Source organism: Elgaria multicarinata, chromosome 22, assembly GCF_023053635.1.
Source record: "Elgaria multicarinata webbii isolate HBS135686 ecotype San Diego chromosome 22, rElgMul1.1.pri, whole genome shotgun sequence".
NCBI classification, from domain to species: domain Eukaryota; kingdom Metazoa; phylum Chordata; class Lepidosauria; order Squamata; family Anguidae; genus Elgaria; species Elgaria multicarinata.
Window position 1 is genome coordinate 9,475,983 of NC_086192.1, and position 21,527 is coordinate 9,497,509.

The 21,527-nt window shown below is 48.9% G+C and overlaps 1 protein-coding gene across 5 annotated transcripts in view; it reads left to right on the forward strand.

The window, feature by feature from the left end:
• The window catches only part of BCAS3 (BCAS3 microtubule associated cell migration factor), a 538,487-nt gene that overhangs the window by 505,854 nt on the left and 11,106 nt on the right, over positions 1–21,527 (forward strand). The gene's annotated exons all lie outside the window — the stretch shown is intronic.

Consider the following 21,527-nt stretch of genomic DNA (forward strand, 5'->3'; position numbering starts at 1 on the left):
CTGGGTGACTTTGGGCCAGGCCTTGACTCTCAGCCTAACCAACCTCACAGGGTTGTCGTGAGGATGAAATGGAGAGGGTGAAGATCATGTGAGCCATCATGGGTTCCATGCAAGAGGGGGGAAAAGGCAGGATATAAATGTATTAATATTTTTTTAAAAAAATAATAGGGTGGTCTTTTTTGTACCATGGTTCTGTAAAGAGAAGGGGATGGACTGAAGGCGCTTTGGCAAAAGTTCCTCCAAATTCTGGAACCAGCAATGGAGGCACCGATTGGGTCTGGTCCTTGGCAATGGCCCGATTTAACCGACCCCTGGTGCCGGATATGATTGATTGGATGGGATGTAAATGTAGTACGTCAAATAAATTGGATAGAGGAGCCAACACACGACTCTCTGCTAAAGACTCTCAGCCTAACCTTGGCAGGATCTACACGACTGCTTTATAACACCTTATAACAGTTTTAACAACTGTTCAGGCCCAGGACACATTGAATATACAGTTTTCAAACTGTTTTCAAAGTGTTATATCCTGCTTGGTGTAGATCCAGCCCTACCTTACAGGGTTGTTGGGAAGATAAAATGGGGAGGGAGGGAACATGTACACCGCATTGGGTTCCTTGGAGGAAGGGCAGGATATACTTATGTAACAAAGGAAACGAAACGAGGGGCACCCATCCCCAGTGATAACCAGCCCCCAAAAAACTTTGATCAGTGCCCTCCAATTGGGGGTGGGCAGGAAAAGTGTTCTCCTTCCTGATTTTGAAATTCGCCTTGAGAGCTGATAATCTTCCAGTAGCTCCTTCCTCACCTTCCTGTCTCTAGCTATTTCGTCTCTCTTAACCCCTCTGTCGCTCTGTGGGGTGGGGTGAGAGTGGGGTGGGGGTGGGGTGGGGTGTCCCCCCTCCTTCTCCAATATAAATATTTACCGTGTGTGCGCGGGGGTGGCCGCGGAGGTTATTATCTGCCTTCGACAAAGTGCTGGCTTCCATAATCCAAATTAATCCATCTTCATCAGAGTGCATTATTGTGATAAATTAAAGGGGCCATTAACATAAATGGAAGGGCTCTCGGGAGATTACGCCACGGCTCTGGAGGCCGAAGGGACGTTGGAGCCCTCGCAAATTGGGAGCGCTCCTGGCCTTTTGCGTTGCCGCGAGTCGCGTGAAGCGAAAGCCCCGCCTCCCAGCGGGAACGGCTTGGCGTTGTGTTGGGAGTGGCAGCTATGTACCCACCACCGTGTCAAAACAGGAGTTAACTGAGGCGGAGGGGGGTCAGTTGTATCACGTCCTCACGCTGTTGCCTCAGGAAAAGAACAGAAGGAAGGAATACGACTAGGCCTGAGTAAGTTCCAGGTGTGTCCAGTGGTTCCATAGCATCAAAAGAACCCTTCTGGTTCAGACCGAGGGTCCTTCTAGTCCAGCACTCTGTTCACACAGTGGCCAGCCAGCTGTCGGCCAGGGTTCCACAATCTGGACACGGGTGCAACAGCACCCTCCCACCCATGTTCCCCAGCAACTGGTGCACACAGGCTTTCTGCCTCTGATCCTAGAGGTAGCACAGAGCCATCATGACTAGTAGCCATTGATAGCCTTCTCCTGCAGGAATTTATCCAACCCCCTTTCAAAGCCATCCACAACGCCTTGTGATAGCGAATTCCGTAGTGCACCGATTTTCATTTAACATCTGTCTTGGCCGCCTTTCAGGGCGGAAGCGATGCGTTGTATGAAGAAGGGAAAGGAAAGGAATCTCTTGTGCAAGCACTGAATCATTACTGACTCTTGGAGGGACGCCAGCTTTCGCTGACGTTTTCTTGGCAGGCCTTATAGCGGGGTGGTTTGCCGTTGCCTTCCCTGGCCATTATTACCTTTCCCCCAGCTAACTGGATACTCATTTTACCAACCTTGGGAGGATGGAAGGCTGAGTCGACCCGAGCCGGCTGCCTGAAACCAGCTTCCACTGGGATCAAACTCAGGCCGTGAGGAGAGTTTCAGCTGAAGTCCTTCCTTTTATCTGTACTTCGGGGTGCAAGCCCAGCGCCTCATGCATCAAGAAGAGGCCCAGACACTGCAGGCCTGGCTTGCCACATTTTGAAGTACACATTACCCTTGGATGTGGGGGACACTCATAAATCGGAGGGCCTCCGTAAGGCCATTCCGTCCAGAGTCTAAAATGACCAAGTTGTACCATTGGGTATCTCCCTATGCGACAGACAGCATGGGTGGGGAACCACCCATGTTTTTTGTAGACCTAATCTGGCCCATGGATGTTTCCATCTGGCCTGTGGAGGCTTTTGTAGAGGGGAAGTGTTGCCTCTAAATTCCACTGGAATCAATGTCATGGGCTGGTTTTCCCAGGGTGTATTCACACAACTGTGATAAAACATAGCCAGGGCTCTGTCAGATGGGCTTCTTCATTTGTCCCCCAGGTAGACCCAAGATGCGCTGAACGAGATCCAGCAAATATTGGGAGGGGGTGTGTGACCAGTTTTTATCAACCGTGGATTGATACTAGGGACGCTTTGCATAAATTACACAATCTACAGCTGTACTGTGTGCAAACGCCTCACGTTGCAGCCAAAGCGTGTGTAAATCCCGCAAACTGCGGCCTGCAATTTGCGCACATTTCTATTTCTTCACGTAATCTACACCCCTTTCAGCCGTAGATTGTGTCATTTACACAACGTGCACCTGCAGTGTGCGTACATTTCTGTTTACGGAATTTTAAATTAAGAAAAACAGGGGAAACGTCTGCTGGCCCGATGCACATCGAGTCGGGGGGGGGGGGAAACGAGCCAAAATCGGGGGACGTCAAGCTGATGAAAGCTCTGGATGTGCGTTAGACTATTCACAAGACCAGTTGGCCGTGCTTAAAGTTGACCTGGGTTGACGGAAATCGATCGATAGACCGCAAAGGCACGGCTTTTGGGATTCCATCCTCACACACAAAGAGGCAGCCCGGCATTAGGCAATTTAATATCTCATTAAAACTTTGCGGAGCGATAATCTGATTAGCGTGCAGAAGTCAAGATAAACGGCCTGTCTTTTCCCCCCTATATTGAAAACAGAACGTTTCTGGCTGCTCCAGGAACCTAACCCTGTTCCTCTAAACCCCCTAATATTTTCTCTGTTGTTGAAAGCATTTGGCTGAAAGAGCCATTTGTCTCTCTTTTATTTAAAACCATATTCTTTTTGCTTAGTCTTCACTTTCTCTAATGCTTTTCCACCCAGTCAGCTGGACTCGACGATGCTCACAATTGAAGCCTCCGTCGAGGAGCGCCATAAATCTCTCCCTGCGACTGGCTTCCTTAGATTGTCTCGGAGAAGTGTCGGAGAGCTCCCGGGATGTGCTGGTTTTTTACTCTTAGCCGGGGCCGTGCTGTTGCGTGAGCAAAGCGGGTTTGGTTGTTGATGGGGGACGATGGGTGCTCATGGACAATTAGGCCACTGTTCGTCTAAAGCAATAAATCCCAATCTTGGGTCCCCAGATGTTGAATTACAGCTGCCGTCCATAGGCGTGCGCAAGGGGTGTGCCAGATGTGCCCAGGCACACCCTAATCAAGGGGGCCATTGCGTAGAGATCCAGATGCAGCGGGAACAATCCTCCAGGTGTCCTCCAGCTGCTGCCATCACCAACGGCACGCCGTTGCTTCAGGCAGCAGGAGCGAAAAGGAATCGGTCTGTCAGGAGCCTCTCTCCATCAGCCACACTTCAAAGAGGCCAGGAGGCACACACGCACACCCTGGGTAATATCACCCTGTAAACCAGGAAGTTGGCGCTGGGAGCCTCCAGTACCCGGACGGCTGCCGGAAACCCTGCTCTCCCTCCTTGGCGTTGGGATTACCCAATACCACTGCGGGAGAGGAAGGTGGCACGAATTCGGCGCCATGAAGAAAACCCCCTTGGGTCAAATCATTACGAACGTGGAAGGAAAAGCGGGATATAACACTATGAAAGTGGGGAGGCAACCTTGATCGGTAACACTATAAAGCAGTAGTGTAGATCTAGCCTAAGATAGCACGAGAGGTCTTCTGGGAGAGACCCTCGCTTGCAGAGATCCACTCGTCTGTGGCGTGCTGAGGAGGCACACTGGCTCTGAGCCCAGCTGGAGGAGGCATGCTGGGTTGGAACCCATCTAGATGAGTTATGCTGCCTCTGGGCCTATCTAGAGGAGGATTGCTGCCTCTGGGCTCATCTGGAGGAGGCATGCTGGGTTGGAACCCATCTTAATGAGTTATGCTGCCTCTGGGCCCATCTGGAGGAGGCATGCTGGCTCTGAGCCCAGCTAGAGGAGGCATGCTGGGTTGGAACCCATCTAGATGAGTTATGCTGCCTCTGGGCCTATCTAGAGGAGGATTGCTGCCTCTGGGCTCATCTGGAGGAGGCATGCTGGGTTGGAACCCATCTTAATGAGTTATGCTGCCTCTGGGCCCATCTGGAGGAGGCATGCTGGGTTGGAACCCATCTAGATGAGTTATGCTGCCTCTGGGCCCATCTAGAGGAGGATTGCTGCCTCTGGGCCCATCTAGAAGAGGCATGCTAGGTTGGAACCCATCTAGATGAGTTATGCTACCTCTGGGCCTTTCTAGAGGAAGATTGCTGCCTCTGGGCCCATCTAGAAGAGGCATGCTAGGTTGGAACCCATCTAGATGAGTTATGCTGCCTCTGGGCCTTTCTAGAGGAAGATTGCTGCCTCTGGACCCATCTGGAGGAGGCATGCTGGGTTGGAACCCATCTAGATGAGTTATGCTGCCTCTGGACCTTTCTAGAGGAAGATTGCTGCCTCTGGACCCATCTGGAGGAGGCATGCTGGGTTGGAATCCATCTAGATGATGAGTTATGCTGCCTCTGGGCCCATCTGGAGGAAGATTGCTGCCTCTGGGCCCATCTGGAGGAGGCATGCTGCCTCTGGGCCCATCTGGAGGAGGCATGCTGGCTTGGAACCCACCTTAATGACTTATGCTGCCTCTGGGCCCATCTAGAAGAGGCATGCTGGCTTGGAACCCATCCTAATAAGTTACGCTGCCTCTGGGCCCATCTTAATGAGTAATGCTACCTTGGAACCCATCTAGAGGAGGCATGTGCTGAGGGAGGACTGGGCTGGAGAGGCCATAGTATTGTTTGTACCTCAGCCTCTCCTCTCCCCTTTCCTCCCCTCCCTGGGAGTTCCCCAGGGGATTCCCCAGACAGCCAGATTGGGACCCAAGACCTGAAGCCCTGCATGGCTGATTTATGACCTGTGGCATACAGTTTGGGAACTGGGGTTCTATCCAGATGCTTGTATTTTGATTTCAAGGCCGGCTCAGCCCTTTCTGCTCGTTTATTTCTTCGACTGTACTTCGTTCCGGGGAGTTTCCTTTCCTGCCGCTGCGTCCGTTCCATCCACCTCCCGCCCCGTCACGCACCGCCTCTGCTCTTGCATCTCGGAAGTGCAGGAAACCGAATGCCTGCCGTCAACGGTTATAAACGATTTTTGTCCTGCGAAGTCCATTAGAGAGCTTTTATTTATTTATTTATTAAAAAGTTGGCATCCCATTCTATTTATCCCCGTACAGCGACGAGGTGAGGAAGCGTGTATTTTATACGACTCCCCGTAAGCTTTTGGAAAGGAAACCGGCCACTCCTTGATACAACGCAATTGCCAACAAATGTTCCCCCTCTCTCCCCGTTGAAATGACTTCCAAAACTTTGGAATCTTGGCAATGCGCCATTTTTAAGCCTTCTCAGCGGGAGGCAACCAGCGGCCTGCTCCGAGTGCAGGCAGCCAAACGAGCGATTTCCTCTTTCAAGCTTCCGTCAAAGGCTAAACACGAACCATTGGGGGGGGGAATGAATGTTCGCGGTAGCTCCTTTGGGGTCTTCAGCTTGGCCTGGAGACGACAGCCGTGATGGGAAAGCTATTTCCAGGAGTCAAGCTCTTCGCTGCGTTTCCAGGAAGCGCAAATACGCGTCCGCTTCAGGGGCGTGCTTTGTATCGAAACCAGTTTGAAACTGGTTTCACTGACACGGATTATGCCAAAACGAAAATGAAAACAGGGCGCGTTTCATCACCCTCGTAAGATGGCCTCACCCGTCGATTTCGGCTTTTCGTTTTCCCAATCTTAAATTCAATTTCTTCCTGAACTTGACACGGATTATGCCAAAACGAAAATGAAAACGGGGCGCGTTTCATCACCCTGGTAAGATGGCCGCACCCGTCGATTTCGGCTTTTCGTTTTCCCAATCTTAAGTTCAATTTCTTCCCGAACTTGACACGGATTATGCCAAAATGAAAATGAAAATGGGGCGCGTTTCATCACCCTGATAAGATGGCTGCACCCGCCGATTTCGGCTTTTCGTTTTCCCAATTTTAAGTTCAATTTCTTCCCAAACTTGCGTCATTTTTTTTCTTAAATTCGCTTGAAAATCTGTATGCGGTTTTGTGCACGTTTTTCCGCACGTACACGTTTTTCCACACGTACACGTTTTTCCGCACGTACACATTTTTAATGCCGTTTTGAGTAATGTCCCCATTTTTCCTAATATAATGTATGTGAAACATTATTTTCACACTCTTTCCCCCACCCCCAACCAGGAGAACTCCATTGCAAGATGGCCTAATATGCATATTTTTTGCAAGCAATTTCCCAGTACACTGAACTTTTTATGTTATTTCCCCTAACATACCCATTATTGTACGCATCTTTTGATTGGAGAATTCCCTTGCAATTTCAAAGAAGTGCAGGTTTGAAAGGGTGACTGCGCTCCTGGATCATGTATTGGTTCGAACGTGCGAAATTAGGAAAGTGTGCATTAAGGTGCGAACCAAATGAGTTTCTGCCCCGTCTCTACCTGGGAGTGCGCAGAGAATCCATAATTCACTCATGTGTGAATTATGAGTGATCATGGTCGAGTAGCATAGATGACTTTTAAGGAGGGACTGGAGACCAAGGAAAGGTTGGAAGAGGAAGAAGCTGAACTTTCTTCCATGGAGAGAGAGCCAGTGTGGTGTAGTGGTTAGAATGTTGGACTGGGAGTCAGGAGATCCGGGTTCTAGTCCCCACTCAGCCCTGGAAACCCACTGGGCGACTTTGGCCCAATCACAGACTCTCAGCCCAACCTACCTCACAGGGTTGTTGTTGTGAGGATAACATGGAGAGAAGGAGGATTATGTATGCTGCCTTGGGTTCCTTGGAGGAAAAAAGGCGGGTTATAAATGAGAAGAAGAAGAAGAAGAAGAAGAAGAAGAAGAAGAAGAAGAAGAAGAAGAAGAAGAAGAAGAAGAAGAAGAAGAAGAAGAAAGTAATAAATAAATAGCTTCTGTAATTGGACAAATACCAAGAGAGGACTGTACCATTAATGCTCTGTCTGCCGGGTTTCCAAATTCATCTGGAAGTTGGCCGTTGTTAGCAAAATGTTTTATCAGATGGATTATTACCCCAATCCACCAACGCTCTTCTTACGTTCTTGGACTGAAAGCTCCAGGCCTCTGCCAATGCTGGTGGCAGCCATCTTGAATTCCTCATAACATCACCACAACTGCTATGTTGCAGCATTGTTCCAAGGGCATCCCAGGTCATCAACGATAGTGCTGGAAGTCACCAACAGGGCAACCCTGCAGTGGAGGCTGGAGGCTCGGATGTTAGTGGGGCAGTGAATTCGCTCTGGGTTTCAGGCAGTATCAGCCAGAACTCTAAAGGAGCTATACAAGATGTTGAACCCATTTGCGGGGGTGTGGGGCGTGCCTTGGATAGCTCCTTTAGAGTTCTGGCTGGTTCTGAATGGAATCACAGCCCCACCGAAGTCGGAGCCACCAGCCTGCACTGGTTCAGCTTATAGTCAAGGACGTGAAACAGACTAGAAACTGGTTTACATTTGTAATCTTAGATACCTCCTAGAGCAGGGGAGGGCACAGTGGTGCAGCTCCGTCATTTTCGTTCCTGGACTGAACGGGTTCCTCTTTAGATGGCCATTTATATTACTTCAATTGTGACGCACACCACTAATTGTTCTCACCCTCTGCACACATATCACAGACCTTCTTTTTTGCCTTCGGCGATGTCATCCTGCTTTGCGATGACATTTGGCTATTTTTTCCCCAAAAAAAACAAACGGTGAAAAGCTGCAGGGCTACCAATCAGGATTAGCAACAGGCTCACTAATAGAGTGGCTCGTGATAGCCCTGATTGGTTGTCCTTTGCTACATGAATACCAAGGGCAAGAGGAACCAGGATTGTCTGAATGTGTGCCAGGGCAGTGGCATCCGTTCTGTCTGGAATGCTCTCTCTCTCACACACACACACACGGGCCTCTCTAAAGGGGGAGCACATTGCACGTATTCTCCTGTGTGTGCTGTCTCCCAGCCCATGGCCCGCAGGTCAGGCGCACGCGCCACCATGCACAGGAATTGGCTCCTCTCAAGCATTTTCAGCAACGATGTCTCCCGCAGCCAACCTATGGCCCGCATGCGCCGCGGTGTACACTTTCAGAGTGCTGTTTCTGAACCATTTTGGATGGCAGCAAATGCACACATAGCTCCCTGCCCAGGGGCAGAAAACCAGCATGCCCAGGAATTTCAAACTACCTCTCTCTCTCTCTCTCTTTCTCTCTCTCTCTCTCTCTTTCTTTTTCCTAACACTGAGCAATGCACCTCTCGGGTAGAGATTCCTGGCGCATGCAAAATGGCTGACGTTGGAATATTTCCCATGCTTTTGCAACTGAGGCTGTTGCCATTGCTGGGTTGGTTTCTGACCCAAACAAGAGTTCCTTTGATTATTATGTTTGTGTGTGTGTGTGTGTGTGTGTGTGTGTGCGCGCGCGCGTCTTTTTTTTAAAGTCAAATTTGGGATTCTGTTGTTCAGAGCAGAGAGGTCACAAGGCTGTAATGCATTTAGCATTGACTGCCCCTTCTTGTACTGCTTCTATTAGTCAGTAATTTGATTTGTACCTATTCATTTGCAGGCTCTGCAGGAGCACTGCTCTGGCCCGGTGTCTAATTGGTCCTGTCTCTATTTTAGCCTCATTAAATTAGCCCTGACTCCTGGCCACTTGGTGTCTGCGCTTGTCTGTCCATTTATACAACCTAATGTAACACAAAATTCATTACTGATCACATTACTTTCAACTCTGAAGCTGGCCTCGTGGTAAACATTTTCTTAACCCTTCCCTCTCCGGTGGCCAGAAAATAAAAAGGCACTTTCCGGAGCTGGAAGGAGCAGGGAGTGGCAGAGAGGGAGGTGGCCAGGAAAGTGGGGGGGATCAATACAGATGATAAAGCCAATTGGAATCATAGAATTGTAGAATCATAGAATCATAGAATCATAGAATAGCAGAGTTGGGAGGGGCCTACAAGGCCATCGAGTCCAACCCCCTGCTCAATGCAAGAATCCACCCTAAAGCATCCCCGACAGATGCTTGTCCAGCTGCCTCTTGAAGGCCTCTAGTGCGGGAGAGCCCACCACCTCCCTAGGTAACTGATTCCATTGTCGCACTGCTCTAACAGTCAGGAAGTTTTTCCTGATGTCCAGCTGGAATCTGACTTCCTTTAACTTGAGCCCGTTATTCCGTGTCCTGCACTCTGGGAGGATCGAGAAGAGATCCTGGCCCTCCTCTGTGTGACACCCTTTTAAGTATTTGAAGAGTGCTATCAAATACCCTGGAAAGGGCCTCTAAGGCCATTGAGTCCAACCCCCTGCTCAATGCAGGACTCCACTTTCAAGTGAAAAAGAAGTATTTATTTATTTATTTATTTATTTATTTATTTATTTATTACATTTCTATACCGCCCAATAGCCGGAGTTCTCTGGGCGGTTCACAAAAATTAAAAACATTCAAAGTATAAAACAACAGTATAAAACCACAATATAAAACGCAATATAAAAGCTCAACCAGATAAAAACAGCAGGAATGCAAAATTACAAATTTAAAACACCGAGTTGAAATTTATTTATAGACTGTTAAAATGCTGGGAGAATAAAAAGGTCTTCACCTGGCGTCTAAAAGCATATAATGTAGGTGCCAAGCGAACCTCCTTAGGGAGCTCATTCCACAGCCGGGGTGCCACAGCAGAGAAGGCCCTGCTCCTGGTAGCCACCTGCCTCACCTCCTTTGGCAGGGGCTTGCGGAGGAGGACCCCTGAGGAGGACCTTAGGGTCTGGGCAGGTACATATGGGACATCCTTGAGCCGAAAGAGCTTCTGTACAGAGTTCACAAATCATAGAATTGTAGAGTTGAAAGGGGCCTCTAAGGCCATCAAGTCCAACCCCTTGCTCAGTGCAGGAATTCCATTCCTACGTTTGCTGCTGTGTTTTGAGGAAGGGGAAAGGATTGAGAAACGTTGATGAGATGAAATCGGATCACGTTGGAACCATAGGGGCTGGTCGCTCTGATTTCAGGGGTGCTTGTGCATCCATTAAAACCGTCAAATATGACCGGATAAAATGTAATATAAACAAGTTTGAAGTGTAAAATTAAAAAATGAAAACCAAAACCAAACCTAGCAGCGGTGCGAAGATTGAAAACCTGAAAGTGAAAAACTGGAGTGCACATATTTTATTTTATTTTATTTTATTTTATTTTATTTTATTTATTGCATTTATATACCATCTCATAGCCGAAGCTCTCTGGAAAATGCACAAGTGGTGCAAATCAGTGTCTTCTTGGGTCTTCTTTTTTGGGGGGGTGCATTTCCTCTTTTCTGATTGTTTATAAGAACGGCAGATCCTCAAAAAGGTCCATACGGACCTGGTTGTGGGACTCAGTCACTCCAACTCAGGCAGGCTGGAATTGGTGTGCAATTCAGCTCCGGGGCAAAATCCTTACCCACCTTGGGCCTGTTCAGACCACATGCTAAGCCATGGTTAAGCCACTAACCCTTCTGCAGCAAACGGTTAGTGAGCGTGTTTAAACCGTGGTTATGTAGCCGCCATGGTTAGGAATGGTTCACATAGCACGCTACCTCATTGTTCACATGACACACTGAGCCATGATGTTTAGCACAAAACTCTTAGCGTGTCATCTGAGCAGGGTCATGGCGTCGTTTTAAGCGCTCCCCTTTGCTGAATCCCAAATTCTCAAACGAACAGAGAATCGGGGGGGGGGGGGGGGAAACAGTGGTTTTGCAGGTGCTGATGATGTCAGCGACACAGTATTGGTGTGAGGATTCACCCCGGGTCTAGAAAGACGTGTCGCTTTAGCCGAGGTCCCGAACGTGATCCGTGTGGATTCCGGAGATGCCAGTTTCAACCGGCCAAATCCCAGTCATAACTTGGATGTCTGCTGCAAAGGGGAAGAAAGTGCTGATATTGACATTCAAAGCCCTAAATGGTTTGGGGCCAGGTTATTTGAAGGAATGCCTCCTCCCGTATGTACCTGCCCGGACCTTAAGATCATCTACAGGGGCCCTTCTCCGTGAGCCCCTGCCAAAGGAAGTGAGGCAGGTGGCTACTAGGAGCAGGGCTTTCTCCGCTGTGGCACCCCGGTTGTGGAATGCGCTCCCCAGAGAGGTCCGCCTGGTGCCTACACTGTAATCCTTTCGTCGCCAGCTGAAGACCTTTTTATTCTCTCAGTATTTTAACACTTAATCTTAACTTAAATTTAAATTTTACTGTTTTAACTCTGTATTTTAATTTTATATCAATTTTGCTGCATGGTTTTTATCCTGGTTGTGTTTTTTATACTGTATTTTGTATTTGTGCTTTTAACTTGTTGGTTGTTTTATTATGGTTTTAATTTTTGTGAACCGCCCAGAGAGCTTCGGCTATTGGGTGGTATAAAAATATAATAAATAAATAAATAAATAAATAAATAAATAAATATTTGCAGCAATTGATGAGGTGGAAGTGGATGAGCTAAAAGCGATTTACAGAGGAAACACTTCTGTTCCACCCACCCAAGCAAACACATTCGATAAACCTGATCCCGGGAGGTGCTGAGCAGATATTTTGCATGCCAGAAGACTCCAGTTCATTCCCCGGTGTCTCGGGTTACGAGGATCAAGGAGACGGTCCTCATGAGGAATCTTTGGACAACAGAGTACCAACCCTTCCTGTGTTTTTAAAGCTGTGATTTGGCAGGTCCCCTGTTCGTTGACTCCGCTGGGCTGGGCCCCGGACCTCTGCCTCTCTAGTCCGGCCCTGATGGTGCCTCTGGACATGGTTTTCATTTTAGGGGTGAAAGTCTCCTTTTTCCGCAATACCTTTGGGTTAGCAAGTCACTTTCTAGCCTTGGATCTAACCCATCCTTGGGTTATTGATTTGCCGCCCTTGTTAATTTTCCGAATGCCCTTGTAAAGTGTGCGTTGGGCTCGTAACCGTGATATGGGACACAAGGAAAATGGACGTAGAGAGACTTTCGAATTCTCATGAATGTGCTAGCTCCCTTTTGAATGTTATAGGAAAGGCACCAGGCAGATATGAAAAATGACCATGCATTTAAGCTGGTGGTTCTTCAGTAACGTCCAACGCCTCCCAGCTGGTCAGGGGTTTTGCTCAGTGCTGGCCTTGGGCATTTTCGTTTTGTTTTGTTCCTAAGGCAAAAGTCAAATGACGTTTCACCCCCCATATTCTTTTCCCTCTCCCGCGGTACTAAGAACTCATGCTTCACCCAGTGTAGTCCATTGGCGGTAGATTTGGGAGAGACAATGCATCGTTCATGGACAGAATTTGCTCCACAAGAAAGGGGAACCAACCAATTCGTGGAGGAAAGCTGGGTTATTAATGACTCATAGCCGTGATTGCCAAATGGAGCTTCCAAGACCAGGAGCAGTGAATTAAGGGGGAAACCACAAGGGAGGGCATTCGTCTTACATCCTGATGCTGCTTCCCTTCGGTTCATTCTGAGCTCTTTGTTTTGTTCTATTCAGGAAAGGACTGCAGCAAAATTATTAGGGTCCACCACCTTTTCCCCCTGGAAACTCTCCCTCTGCAGCAGAACCATGCTATGTAATCTTCTAGCATTGCTCCCAGTGTCTGATGGCCCCCAGTGAGTTCTCCCCCACCCAAATCCTAAAATCACCCTAAAATCAACCCAAGACACTTTTCCATTTCACCGCCTGTGAACAGGATAGCAAAAATGGCCTCAGCTCTGGTTTTTACCTACCTCAACCGTGCGGTGTTTTCTTTTCCCTAAAGCTTTTAAAACTTGATTTTGTTCTGACTTTATACTGTTAGTTTTACCCTACCCAGTGCCTGTTTACCCTACCCTGTGCCTGTTTGCATTCTCTTCCCCTCCTTATTGTTTTATTATGATTTTATTAGGATGTAAGCCTATGCAGCAGGGTCTTGCTATTTACTGTTTTACTCTGTACAGCACCATGTACATTGATGGTGCTATATAAATAATAATAATAATAATAATAATAATAATAATAATAGGAGCCCAGATGTTGAAGGAACCCAGGGCTTCAATCCAGGTTTACACTGGATCAGGTACGCTAGCGGAAGTGTACTTCCCTGTCCCGTCCTTCCCGCGGCAACCCCTTAAAATACTACACAGAGAGGCAGCAGGGGGTGGATCCCCCAAAATCGGGCAAAGGAACCTTGAGCAAGTGGAGCACTTTCTCTCGAGGAAGGCAGATCCTGGCTACAACTGCAGATGTAGAAGGAACCCAACAGAACTTACCTGGGGAGCATACACATGTGCAAGGGGTGTGCCAAGTGTGCCCAGGCACACCCTAATGTCTCAAGCAAAACGCCCCAAATTGAGGGGGCCTTTGAGTAGGGATCCAGACACAGTGTGAGCGGTCCTCCAGCTGCCTTGATGATTTGAGTATTTAATAAATGTTCCCCTTTTAAAAAAAAAACTGGGTGCGCAACCTAATGAAATGTGCTGTGCATGCCTGCACATGCCTATGCTGGGGAGGGAATGGTCCTGAAATTCATGAAGATTCTTTAGAGTTCCAAAGTGAAAAAAAAGTTATGTTACATTTTTGGGAAATCCCCCAAATGGCGGGTCATTGTCGGACCCATGAAAAGCAAAGCCCTCTTTTATTGGATTCTTCTGCGGCGTTACTGAAGGCTAATTACGTTTTGCGTCGCAAATAAAAAACAGATGACTCCCGGGACACGAGGGTGAACCTTCCTGCGAGCGGGAGTTTCTCCGACGGTGTCGATAAACACGGTCTCCGCGTTGAGCGGGTAGAGCAAATCGTGGTTTTCGAAGCCCGTCACTTCAGTGTTGGCACGGCACAAAGGCTGTGAGAACTTGCAGGCCTCCGGACTCAAGGCAAGGCCTCTGGTGTGGCGTTCTCAATATTTTTATTTTTCTCATACCCTCCACACACTCTCTCTCTCTCTCTCTCTCTCTCTCACACACACACACACACACACACCGTATTGAAGGCTTTCTTCCTTCTGACTGATCCTTTTGAGAACCAAACAGACAGCCGTTCTGAGAGGCACTTTGGGAGGGGAGGCAAGGCAAGATATAAGTAGGCCTGACATTATTTATTTACTTATTTATTTATTTATTTAAACATTTGTATCCCACCCTATTACCATTGGGATTTCAGGGCGGCGTACAGGTAAAATCAGAACAATGTAAACATGAATCATTTACACAGCTAAAAATGTATTAAATCGTTAACGTAGGGTGACCCTATGAAAAGGAGGACAGTGCTCCTGTATCTTTAACAGTTGTACTGAAAAGGACATTTCAGCAGGAGTCATTTGTATATATGGGGAACCTGGGGAAATTTCTTCTTCATCGCAACAGTTAAAGCTGCAGGAGCCCTGCCCTCTTTTAAATCTGGTCACTCTAGTATAGCTCCTGCACCTTTAACTGCTGTGAAGCAGAGGGAATTTCACCAGGTTCTTCATATATACAAATGACACCTGCTGAAATCCCCTTTTCTATGCAACTGTTAAAGATACAGGAGCCCTGTCCTCCTTTTCATAGGGTCACCCTACCTTATAGGCCCCTTCCTGGTTGAATTATCTTGCCCTTACATGGGGCTCACAGTTAAGGCCATGGCAATATATCCGCCCACCCCACCCCATTTTGTAAACCCAATGGGGCATGATGAAATGAGAGGGATGTTTTGTTGATTTCGGGAGGATTTAGGAGGTGAAAGTGAATTTATATCCCCAGCCATGTTGTACTGCACGCAGTTGGCGGGGGGCATTTTCCCCCACAGAATATCTGGACGGAGGACATACTGGAGGGGGAATGGCAGCCCCCAGTGCATAGGCATGCACAAGGGGTGTGCTGGGTGTGACCAGGCACACCCTAATGTCTCAAGGAATAAGTGCTGAATCGAGGGGGTTATTGAGTAGTGATCTATAGGAAGATCCAGATGCAGTGGGAACTGTCCTCCTGCTGCCCTCCGGCTGCTCTACCACCATGCTGAAGAACTGCCCTGGCAGAGGAGCAAAAAGGAATCACTCTGCTTGGAGCCTCTCTGCCAGGAGCCACATTTCAAAAAGACCAGGCAAAGGGGTCCCGAAGGCTAATATCGCCTTGTAAGACCCTCCTCTGGCCGGTGTCACCACAAAGCCCCACCAATGCCGGGGCTTGAGGCGTGTCTCCTGATTCCAACCCTGCTCATCTGCAATCATAGAATCATAGAATAGCAGAATTGGAAGGGGCCTACAAGGCCATCGAGTCCAACCCCCTGCTCAGTGCAGGAATCTACCCTAAAGCATCCCTGACAGATGGCTGTCCAGCTGCCTCTTGAAGCCCTCTAATGTGGGAGAGGCCACAACCTCACCAGGCAACTGATTCATTGTCATACTGCTCTAACAGTGAGGAAGTTTTTCCTGATGTCCAGCCGGAATCTGGCTTCCTGTAACTTGAGCCCGTTATTCCGTGTCCTGCACTCTGGGAGGATCGAGAAGAGATCCTGGCCCTCCTCTGTGTGACAACCTTTTAAGTATTTGAAGAGTGCTCTCATGTCTCCCCTCAATCTTCTCTTCTCCAGGCTAAACAGGCCCAGTTCTTTCAGTCTCTCTTCATAGGGCTTTGTTTCCAGACCCCTGATCATCCTGGTTGCCCTCCTCTGAACATGCTCCAGCTTGTCTGCATCCTTCTTGAATTGTGGAGCCCAGAACTGGACGCAATGGCCCTGCCCTGGTCAGGCAAGCTGAACCCAGAGTAGGGCATCAGTGTCTATAGTGTTTAATAACTAAATGAATAAAAGCAATGTCCTTTATGATTGAGTATTCAATCAATGTTCGCCTTTAAGAGATAAATAAATAAAATTTCCTGGGTGCACACCCTAATGAAATGTGTGGTGCCTGCCTTTTTTTCCCCCTAAATCATTCCCATTGGCTTGAAATATCGTTGAACGCATTCTTTTCTTTGGGAATCCACGGCCGGCCGGGAGCGTCGTTTGCAAAGAACCCTGGCGTTATTTATTTCTGTGATCCTGGACAGCTCTCGAAATGAATCTTAATTGCTCTGACGGGGGATGCGGAGAAAGGAATGTCCCGGTTTTTCATTAACCCCTCCAAACTTCACACAAGGTCATTTTTCTCAGCTGTGGGGAGGTCACGGTGTGTGGTTCAATTGTCCGGCCTGCAGCATCTTCCGAATGGGCCGCAGAGCAACGAATGGCTAAGCCGGGATTCTCCAGATGTGTCAGACCGCAACTCCCATAATTCTCAGCCAGCATGGCGTGCGAACACATCTGGAAGGCACGAGGTCATGAAAGGCTGAACTGAGGCCTTTCGATGGATCGTCGAAATGTGTCTTCCAAAGCAGAGCGGATTCATTTCAACCGACCCTTTGAGTTTAGACGTTTTTCTCCAGTTCCATGGTTCGAATCCTGGTGTCTAGCGCTCCAGCGGCGTGGGGGTACATTTCTGAACGCTCCGTTTTTAAAACTTCTCTGCATGTAGAAAAGTAGCTCATAAGGGAGAAAGCTTTCTCATCGCCTTCGCCCGATGTCCTAGTTTACTACCTGCAGGGAGGTTTTTATCTGGGAGAATGTGTAAAAAATATGACTTCACACAACAGACACACGCACACACTCCCCTGCAATCTGAAATGGTACCGTCCTAAACCAGGCGTGCATCTTGATTTCGCTGACTGGGTAGGTGAAGCGTTCGCATTTCCAACAGATGGCTTGCTAACCGTGTCTTCTGGCTTCGTGCTCGTATTGTTGAAATATGCTTGTTAAAAGACCCAATAACCCAAATAACCTCAGAATTGGGAGTGGGGGATCAGGCCTTAGACATGAAAGAGACTGCTGGAGTTTTGAGGTTAACGTTTCTCTGAAATCCTTCATTCAGCATATTAGCCAAACGCTGCCCAGACCATGAGGTAATCGCCTGATTTATGAAGTTCGTCTTTATTATCCATTTCCCCCCCCCATTCGGCTTTCTTCCCTGGTCAGTTGGGTGGATGGTGGTAAAGAGAGCCACCGGCTCCCCAGAACAGTGCAGGATCACAAGGGATCAAGTCTTGCGAGAACGTTTTTTATTGGAGGGGGGGAGAAATCACTTTCATGAGACCATTTTTGTTCTGTTCCAAGGGTCTGCAAAACACAGCCTGCAGGGAACGTGCGGGGCCCTGATCCCACGGCTGCCATGCTGCCCAAATTTGAGGCAGCAAAAATAAAATAAAAAAGCCAGTTGGCTGGTGGATTTCGACCGCAGCCTTTAAAGGGCTTTAAAGAGAGAACAGGGCTTTAAAGAGAGAACGTTTGCTTGGAAACGAGCTAATTTTGTCCTTCAGAAGGCTCCATAGCGATTTGCTGTCGAAATTCGGTGGCAGGCCACCAATTAATTTGGGTGCCATGATCGGAAAGTCCCTGTCTCTTGTTTTCACCAACAGAACATCTGTCAGTGGCAGGACCGGGGGAAAGGGTCTTGGAGGTTTACCAGAGTTCCTGACCAGGTTCATATGGGAGGAAGCGATTCCTGAGATGCTGTGCTCCCTGACTGTTTAGGGCAAGGATGGAGAATCTTTATTACGTCAAGAGTTGCAGCCCCTTGTGGGTAATCTGCTGTGGGGGTGACACTCTTTCTTCCCCCCTCTCTTTGACACCCCCTCTCTCTGACACCCCTCCTCTCTCTCTCTCTCTGACACCCCTTCTCTTTCTCTTTGACACCCCCTCTCTTTCTCTGACTTTCCTCTCTGAGTGTTATCTCCCTCTCTGTCTGTCTCAGACACACCCCTGTCTTTCTCTCTCTCTCTGACACCCCTTCTCTCTCTCTCTCTCTTTGACACCCCCTCTCTTTCTCTCTGACGTTCCTCTCTGAGTGTTATCTCCCTCTCTGTCTGTCTCAGACACACCCGTCTTTCTCTCTCTCTCTCTCTGACACCTGTTCTCTCTCTCTTTGACACCCCCTCTCTCTCTGACTTCCCTCTGTCTCAGACAAACCCTGTCTTCCTCTCTCTCTCTCTCTGACACCTCTCCTCTCTCTCTTTGACACCCCTTCTCTCTCTGATGTCCCTCTCTGTGACTGTCATCTCCCTCTCTCTCTGTCTCAGATACACCCTGTCTTTCTCTGTGTGTGTGTCTCTGACACCCCTCTCTCTGTGTCTCTGACACCCCTCCCTCCCTCTCTTTAATAAAACATTTATATCCCACACTATATTATAGGGATCTCAGGGCAGCATACAGATAAAATAAAACTGTATAAAACAATAAATAATGTACACAGCTGAAAATGTATTAAACAAGCTAAAGCCAGTCTAAAATTAAAATGCAATTAAAAACAATTAAACCATTTGACACCTTCTCTCTCTCTCTCTTTCTCTGACACCCCTTCTCTCTCTCTCTCTCTCTCTCATTATTTTTATTGATGTTTTTAAACAAATAAAACATGAATGGACGATAAGACAACTTGGGAATACGTTGACTACCATCTATCATCCATTGCCTACATTAGAAATTGCATCACCTACGGTCTCTTCATTTATCCTCTCTCTCTCTCTCTCTCTCTCTCTCTCTCTCTCTCTCTCTCTCTCTCTCTCTCTCTCTCGACCCCTCCTCTCTCTCTCTGACACCCCCTCTCTCTCTCTGATGTCCCTCTCTGTGTCATCTCCCTCTCTCTCTGTCTGTCACACCCTGTCTTTCTCTGTGTGTGTCTCTGACACACCTATCTCTGTGTCTCTGACACCCCTCCTTTCTCTCTCTCTCTCTCTGTCTCTCTGTGCCTCCCTCTCTTCTTCCCTGCCCAGTGGGCAGCCAGATCAGGGACAGCTCATCCTTGATGGATACCTTGCGAAGGGCTTTAGACATCCATCCCAGGCCCACTTGGGGCAAGGTTGCCCACCTCCAGTCTAGGGCTTCAGAGGGTTATGCCGGCGCTATGGGCAAAATGCTTCGGATCAGGAAACAATTCTCTTTCTCTCCCCCCCCCCCCCGGCAAAAAAATCATATGGCCACATAGACGTCGAAACAGGATTCTCCGCGCCTATTGTGGAGAGAATTGTTTCTCCAAACACTTGCTTCTTTATCTGGTGTACTTTTAACCTTCCAGAAATTGTGCTGAGTAAAACCTGGAGACGATCCAAAAGGCTGAAGACTGAAACTTTGACAGACCAAATTGTCGGTGCTCTTAAAAAAAAGGGGGGGGAGGAAGAAGAAAAGAAAACCACACAGCCCTTTAAAAAAAAAGAGAGGCTAAACTAAAGAAATCTATTTTTGTAAACGAAAGGGTGAACAAAGTGGGAAATGCTTAAGAAAGCTTTTTCTGCTGAAACCAGTCTTGCGGTCTTTCTGGGTTTGGATATTTCTGTTGATCTGTACATCTTCTTTGTGCATTAATTTATCTTAATCAAGCACTGAAACTCTGGGGGTAGAATGCGCAGTATAGGTTGGATTCTCTCTCTCTCTCTCTCTCTCTCTCACACACACACACACACACACACACACATATATATATATATATTCTCCAACTTGGCCCCAAATCAGTGCAACAACTGGTCCTCATTTTAATTTCCAGGTAGTGCGTGCAAGGCAAAGGATTTATCACTGTGCGCGGAGTTTGGTTTTGTGAGCATTTCGGCTGTCATGTTTGGGGAGAGAAAATAACTCAAGTTTCTAGTCCCTATGGCCAGGGCCGGTGCTACCATAGAGGCTACTCGGGCGGCCGCCTAGAGCGCCGAGCTAAGACGGGCGCCAGGCAGCACTCACCCGCGTTGTTGGCTGTGAGCAGGCCTGGTCCGGCCGGAGGATTCAGCTGGGCCTAAGCGGGCGAGTGGCGCCCCACGCCTGTCCAGCCGAAGCGAAGCCAGGGACGCTGGGGTGGGGCGGCTCCACATTCGGACTTCCACCTGGAAGCCGCCCTTCCAGAGCCACTCTAGCTGCCCGGAAGCCGCCCTCCCAGAGCCGGGAGGCCGCCGCCACCAGAAGAAGAAAAAGCACGTGGCGAGCTCGACCCTGGCTCAAGCCAGCCTTTGCCTTACTCCCGAGGAAAGGGCACTGGGTCGCCTCACCTCTCTCCTCAAACAGGCCGCGATGTCCAGGCAGGTGGGAAAGCTAGGGACTTGTGGACTCCTCCCAAGGCAAACTCTCCTGCTTCCCGATCCTGCGCGCGTGGATCAACGGGACTTGCATCCGAGAAAGCGTTGCACCGGGAGGCACCAGTGCGGCCCATCTGCCTTGTGCCTCCTTACTCGGAAGCCTTATTCTCCCAAGTAAACGGGCGGAGGGGATCGGGACGCCAGGCTGCATAGCGGGTTGCGTTCGCACGGAAGTAAGTCCCGGTGAATTCCAGACGGCTCGGTCCCAAATCGAGGTGAGCCAGTCCCAGCTCTCCACTCGGCGCACACGTTCGGACTTCTGCGCAATTTTGGGGGGCGGGGGTGCAAGTAGCTCACCTTGCCTCGGGCGCAAAACAGTCTGGCACCGGCCCTGCCTATGGCTGGCTTTGGCAAAGGATTTTGGCCGGGCCTGCTTCGAAAGGGCGTTGTGAAGATAAACTGGTGGTTTTGGGCCAGTCCCTGCTTCTCAGCCTAACCAACCTCACAGGGTTGTTGTGAGGGTAAAATGGAGAGGAGGGAGGCCACGTGAGCCGCCGTGGGTTCTTGGCAATGAATGCGGGGGGGGAGCAGGATATGTATGTACAATGAAATTGAGATGCGTCACCCTGGGCTCAGTGCTCAAATTAGAAGGGGGGCAGAGGAGGGCTAGGACCCTTAGTTGCCGTTTTAGAAGGCGACCGGGGTACATGATTTGGCTGAGATTGGGGGGAATCAGGAGTGGAGCCCTGCTTGAACAGGTTGGAATAACGGGAGGGAGAAAATGAAGGAAACATGGACGAGGCGTGATCCGCACACCGCCATCGGAGACACCTCGTTCCTTCTCAAAAGGCCGCCGGCGCGCATCCCGGCCATCATCCGGTACAAGGGATTTGGAAAGAAAAGGGGACGCTAGCAGACCCACAGCAGCCGGCCGCTGTGAAAAGCGTCTGACGTGTGAAAACGAGGCTGCAATTAGTTCTTTCCACCCGCGCTCCCCCATTCAGGCCGGGGTCACTCCTTCAGCGAGCCGGGCCGCTTGAGCCTAATGCGTCGTGACAGGTTGAGATGATGAAGAAGGATTCTGGAATCCAAAGTTGCGGCGGCTGTTTCTCTCTTTCTCCCCCCCCCCGGTGTCCTCCT